This window comes from Leucoraja erinacea, chromosome 40 (genome assembly GCF_028641065.1).
Source record: "Leucoraja erinacea ecotype New England chromosome 40, Leri_hhj_1, whole genome shotgun sequence".
Classification (NCBI taxonomy): domain Eukaryota; kingdom Metazoa; phylum Chordata; class Chondrichthyes; order Rajiformes; family Rajidae; genus Leucoraja; species Leucoraja erinaceus.
Genome location: NC_073416.1, coordinates 3746689 through 3753204, shown reverse-complemented (window position 1 = coordinate 3753204; position 6516 = coordinate 3746689). Strand labels below are relative to the sequence as shown.

General features: G+C 45.0%; 2 protein-coding genes across 3 annotated transcripts in view; one reads left to right on the top strand and one right to left on the bottom strand.

The window, feature by feature from the left end:
- Positions 1-3969, bottom strand: part of LOC129714753 (bridging integrator 2-like) — a 76163-nt gene extending 72194 nt beyond the window's left edge. Inside the window, exon 1 of the mRNA XM_055664569.1 lies at positions 3923-3969. The gene's annotated coding sequence lies outside the window, so the exon portion shown is untranslated. The remainder of the gene's footprint in view (positions 1-3922) is intronic.
- Positions 3970-4218: 249 nt separating this feature from the next.
- LOC129714625 (natural resistance-associated macrophage protein 2-like) overlaps positions 4219-6516 on the top strand; it is a 66225-nt gene continuing 63927 nt past the window's right edge. For both annotated transcript variants that reach the window (XM_055664319.1, XM_055664320.1), the window contains exon 1: positions 4219-4348. The gene's annotated coding sequence lies outside the window, so the exon portion shown is untranslated. The remainder of the gene's footprint in view (positions 4349-6516) is intronic.

The following is a 6516-nucleotide window of genomic DNA, read 5'->3' as shown; positions in this document are numbered from 1 at the left end:
GTGCCAACATCCATGGACCAAAGCAGCTTTTCCCAAAGATCTTATCGCTTTGGTCTTTCCAGGTGAAGCAATGATTCACTGCATTCCTTCCAATCAGTGTTCATGATGCTGTCAATTGGTTGTGAGGTAACTCAGCTCTGTCTATTGCATGCTATTTTTGATGTTTAGCTTACAACTCATCCTATATTGCAACTTCAGAAGGCTGGCATCTCATCATATTAAGGTATTCCTGGTGCTGTTCCTGACACTCCTTCTGCACTCTTCACCGAACCAGGGGCAATCTCCCGGGTGACGGTAATGGTTGACGGGTTGTGAGGTGGCAGATTGTGGTGGTGAACACCTCTGCTGCCTCACAGATGCTCAGTTTGGAGCGGCCAGATCTGTTCTGAGTTTACCTCATTTAGCACAATAATGGTTCCACACAATACAATAGATGGGGTCTTCGATGGGACTTTTTGTGTGGGACATTCCCACCATGCTACCCTGGCCATGGACTAGTGAAGATCAGGTCATACAGGGCCCTCTCTGCTGTCGCAGACCCAGTCTGGTATCAATGGACTCAGTTAACTTGGTCAGTCGTGATGCTACCAAGCTATTTTTGATGATGGTATGGGATATAGGACAGACAAACTGTCTGCTGAGCTAAACATCCGTATAGATATAATGGAAAACTCAATGCATGACATCATAAAGAAAATGTTTTATCATAGTGACATGAAATGTTTAAGATGTATCCAATGATTCCCATTGTTGAATAATCAACGTTCTAATTTCCTATGCAATATTGAGTCTCATTTTGGCTGGTGAAAATGAAGCAAAGAAATGAAAACACACATAGATGCTGCTAGACCATCTGAATTCTTCCAGATGTTTTTTTTTCAACAGAAGCCAGCATATGCAATCTCTCTTGTATCATGAAAATTATTTTAATTAATCCAAATTGATTTTTGGCCAGGTTCAGCAAAAACACCTGGATAGATTATTCCAAATATTTTCAGAATTAATCCAACAAATCCAAGTAGCACTTGGACGAGCCGCCCATGACTTATACTACATCAATACAAGAGGTTTACAGTGTTTTTTGCAATAAATCACAGCACTTTGATCGATTCCACTGCAGTGAGTGAGGATGTCACATACTCATCCAATTACACAAACAGAGATGAACTAAAAACTAATTCGGGAGACTAAACTATGCAGAGTTTATTAAAGCACAACACACATCATGTTCAGGCACCATCTAGCGGTAACAGAAGAGTGAACATCCAGAGAGCTCAAATGAAGCAACTATCATGTTTGCAGCAAAAGGAATAATCAGAGCAGGGGGTTGCCTGGCAACAATGAACATACACACTTTTTAAATATATTCAATAAAGTCTCTGATCTTCACCACTCTACTTCTGAAGGTGTTGAACTCGATTAGGGTACAATGGTCTCTGTTTCTCCCTCTCTCTCCCCCAAAGGTACTGATTTTCACTGGGTGCAATGTGTCTCTCTTTCCCTCTCCCTCCTGATGGTACTGACTATCACTGGGGTACAGTGAATCTCTCTCTCTCGCTCTCTCTCTGTCCTCTCCTGAAGGTACTGACCCTCATTGGCGTAGTTACCTTCGAGCTATGAGCAAGACTACAGTATCGTAGGAATATGGGGAACTGCCGTGTGCTCTGTTTCACAGTCACGTGGCTTATAACCAACTCTCTGTGCTGGCAATCCAGCCTGATGGTTTTCCCTCGACCAAATGGACCAGATGGCAACGTTAGGAAAAGGAAGAGGCATCTGCTTTACGATAAACTTGTTGAGCTGCTTAGGTGTGGTGGTCAATCCTCCTCATTGACCATCAGCACAGGTTTACCTCAAACTGCATGCTTAGCCGCCTGTGCTATTCTCTTTATACCCATGACTGGCCAGGAGAAGCAAAACTCCATTGCCATCTATAAATTTGCTGACACCATTGTTGACCTAATCACTTGGTGGTAAAGAATCAGTGTACAGGACAGAGATCGACCACCTTGATGAGTGGTGGTGGTGCTGCAACAATAACCTCTCGCTCAATGTGAATAAAACCAAGGAACTAATCTGTGGCTTCAGAACGGGGAAGTTGGTAGACCATATGCCGGTTTCCATTGGTGGGTTGACCTCGGAGAGAGTTGGTAGATTCAAATTTCTGGGCGTTTACATCTGGAATCACCTGTTCTGGGCCCAGCGCAAACATGTAATCACGAAGAAGGCGCACTTGCACCTCTAGTTTTTAGAAGTTTAAAGAGATTCAGTGTGTTATCTTCCAACAAAATTCTACAGATGCACTGGCAGAAAATAGAATATTTTGCATCGTGGCCTGGTATAGCAATTCCAACTCACAGGAACGCAAGAGGCTGCAGAGATTGCTGGACTCAGCCTGGTCTATCACGGGTATAGGCCTCCCTAACATCGATCTACATGAGGCGCTGCCTCAAGAAGGCAGCTTCTATCATCATGGATCCCCGCCATCCAGGCCATGCCCTCTTCTCACTGCTACTATTGGGTAGAATCCTGAAGTCCCATACCACCAGGTTCAGAAACAGCTACTTTCCTACAATTATCAGGTTCTTGGACAAACCTGCACAATTGCAATCCTACTTCATGGACTGATTTTTAATTGTGTTTGACACTCGAGCAGTGTTTTTTGTACTCTTTTTCTTCCCATTTTGTACAACTTAGGTGTCATTTATCTATAATTTATGCTTCTAAGGTTACATGCGTGATGTTGCAAAAGCACGATTTTCATTGTACCTGTATCTCACTGTACTTGTGCATATGACAATAAATTTTATTTGACTTGGTCTCTCTCTCTCTCTCTCCTCCCCCCCCCTCCTGATGTTGGTGACTCTAACAGTTACTGCACTGAGGAATCGTACCGCTAAGGCCACAGTGGGAGGAGACATATTCATGCAGCCCTTATACCCATGCCAAACCTGATACTTTTTTATTTCCTTTTCAGGGTAAAACTTGCAGATGATCCACCCTTCTCGCCTTTATCTCGCATTATCAGTTGAAACTTAAGTCCACAGACATTTTTTGTGGACCTTGCAAGTGGGTAGGAGTTGGGAGACTCTTTGAGACGAGAAGGTTTGTTTTTGGTAAGTGATATTCTTGTAGTCAGTTTCATGTAATGTCTGCATAAAGCATCCTGACACTTGGTGAACATTTCTTCAAGTGAGATAGCACTGTGTGCGCAGTTAAGCGTGGTCAGAGTGTGATACAGCACAGAAACAAGCTCTTTGGTCCACCACGTCCATGTTAACCATCAACTGCCCATCTATACTAACATTATTCACCAGCAAGTGGTCCAATGGCCTTCCATACCTTGGTGAATCAAGTTCTCTTCTAAATAAAACGTAATGTTGTGTGTGTCTCTGCCGTCACCAATCTCTCAGTCAGTGCGTCCCATCTCTACGGGGAAGATTCCTTCTTAAAATCACCTTTAACCTTTTTACTGCCATGTTTTTTTTTCCCCCACTATTGGCCATGGCCCGAGTATATTCGGAGGTAGCACTGAACACGCTAAACATTCAAACACCTTGTGATGAACCTCCATCCAAACTTTTGACACCTCTATTGTGGAGAAAGGCTTCTTACAAACGACCTTTTCTGTGCCCCCCTCATTAATTCTGTCCAGTATTGAGAAATATTGGACGGGGGGGGGGGGGGGGGGAATAATGGGAGAAATGCATGTCCTTTAGCGAATATATGATATGCGGCCCTTCAACACCCACTGACTCACTGACATGGGCCTGTGGAAAGCTTCACCTCAGCCAAAGATCTTTGACCTCAGCAGCGATTCGGGATGGGCAATAATGCTAACCAACGACGCCTACGTTAGATGTGTATTAAGTAACGCATAATGCAATTCATATAAAATGGTAAGAAATGGACGAATGCCGACCTGGTATAAAGTCAGTAAAAAGATAACGAGTGACTTCGCTCGAGCCCGGTTGTGGACTGCGGACGGGCGGACGGACGGACAACAGGCGGGACCAATAGGATCTTTGGGCGGGACGGCGGTTGGGCGGCGCTCCGCCCGACGTCCTGACGTCCCAACGCCCGACGTCCTGTCGTCTGACGCCCGACGCCCTGACGTCCCGACGCCCGCTCAACCGACGCCTGACGTCAGAAGGCCCGAACGCCTGCCCGCCGATCCCGATTGGCTGTGAGGAAGGGGTCGGGAGGTCTGGCGGGATCGCGAATGGCCAATGAGCGACGCGCGGGGCGGCCCGCGCCAGTGGGAACTTTCTGCCGTCCGAGTGAGAAGAGGAGCTCGAGGCGGACTGGGCTGGCCGGCCGTCGTCTGTCTGTCTGTGGGGCTGAGCAGGTAGGAGGTCTGGACAGTAGCTTGGGGTGGTGGTAGGAAGGAGGGAAAGAGGGAAAAACAAAGAAACATGGCATCGGCTGAAGAAAGGGAAGATAGGAAAGAAGTCTGAATGTGTGTGTGTGGGGCCGGGCCGACACCGGCTGAGCTCCAGTTAAGGGATAATATCCTCCTTGCTTTTTGTATTCGTATACTAGCTTTATGCTCCTGTTATCTGTACAGTCCGGGGTTTCTTTGATTATTATTTCCTGGGTGGGATGCGTTCAGCCGTTCAATGGGTTCTTTCAGCTCAATAAGTTTCCATGATGCCGATCGTATTACCTCGCTGATTATTTGGCAACGTGATGATAAACTTCTTTGTCGAGTGCAAATTACTTCTCAGTGGTAAACAGTGGACTATCTGTTAACAAAACAGGCACATCATGTAACCCTGATCTTGCATTGTTTGACCTTGTTTGGGATTCTAAGTATCAAAACAATAACAGCACCTTGCCATGTAGTTATATGGGAAAAAACATTTAAATCTAACCAGAGATATTAAAACCGATTTTTTGGAAAAGGTGGCAGGTTTAAAATATTGTTTCTTTAAAAGAGACTGGGAAGTGTATTAAAACATTTCCAGAGCTTGAACTCTTTTTTTCCTAGATTGGAACTGTCAAAGACTGGTGGGTAGTTCTTTAAGGTGAGAGGGGCAAGTTTAAAGGGAAAAGGGTGATGGGTGCAGGGGATGCATTACCAGGGATGGTGATGGAGGCAAATAAGAGGCTTTTGGACTGACACATGGATATGCGGAGAATGGAGGGACATGAATCACGTGCAGGCAGAGGAGATTATAGTTTAACTTGACATCATGTTCATCACAGCTGTTGTGGGCTGACTGGCCTGCTTACTGTTCTATGTTCTAAGGGATGATTAAGAGACCAATTGTGTTACATTGGAGCTCACATGTTCCTGTGGTGGACCTCGCCACGTTTAACACTCATGTACTATTTTAGTTTCTCTGTTAATGCTTCATGTTAGCACAGAATGGGATTCCCATTTAGAATTAATGTAAGTGATTCCCGATGTAGGAGAAGACTTGTATGGTCCCTTAAGATGTTGCACTATTAAGTGGGGTTGTGGCTGATACTCGACCCAAGCTTCGCTGTCTTGCCTTGATCTCTATACCCCATTACACTCTCAATTGCATCCTCAAACTATGCATTTCCAGCTTTCTGAGTGAGCGAATTCTAAAGATCTACAGTATCGTGCATAGAGACATTTCTTATCTTGCTTGTAAATTGCTGCTTCCTTATTCTGAGACTTTACTCTGCCAATTCTAGATGAAACCTCCCTTTCAATGTCTGTGAGGCTTGCATTAGTCATTTGCCATCTCATTCTGCAAAGCAATATAAAAACCAATCTTGTTGAATCTTTCTTGGTAGAACAATCCCAGGAATCAGAACAGAGTGTTCCAAATGTACCTACATGTTTACTTTTTGCATCTTGAGAGCAGCACATCAAGATCCCTTTGTACACTAATGTTTACCAGCTTTCCCTCATTTGTATTCTGTTTCTCTGCTCTTCCCACATTGTATTTCATCTTCTTGTCCACTAGGTTAACACACGAGCCTTTACAGACCCCCTCTGACCACAGTTTGCTTATATCACATACCTTTGAATCGTATACATCATGTTGCACTTCAACCTGAAGATTTGCAAATGTTGGCCGGACTTCAGGAGGATTTCATATCAGACAGTGGCATTACTTCTCACCACATCCCAACCCTCACCCTAATTTGACCCAGTTTGACCCTAATTAACCCTGAACAGAATCCACACCCTCCATGCAAGAACAGCCCCGTCACCTGCACAAGTGGGGGGGGGGGGGGGGGGGGTGGGGTGACAGACAGCCCTGCTCGCGATTGTGGACATCGAGACCAGACCATTCCAACACATCGTGAATGACTGCTCACTGAGGCTTTTCCCTGGTGGCATCAAAAGCCATCCACCCAGCAACTGATGCTGTCCTGGCCTGGATGTCTAGCCTTGACATACAAATTTAGGCTGTGCACACCATAAGCAAGAAGAAAAAGAAGATCACATCCCAACCCTCATCCTAATTTAAACAAAGTAATCCATGCTCTGCCTGTCAAGTTTAAAAAAAACATTGCCTTTTGAGTCAGAAGTAA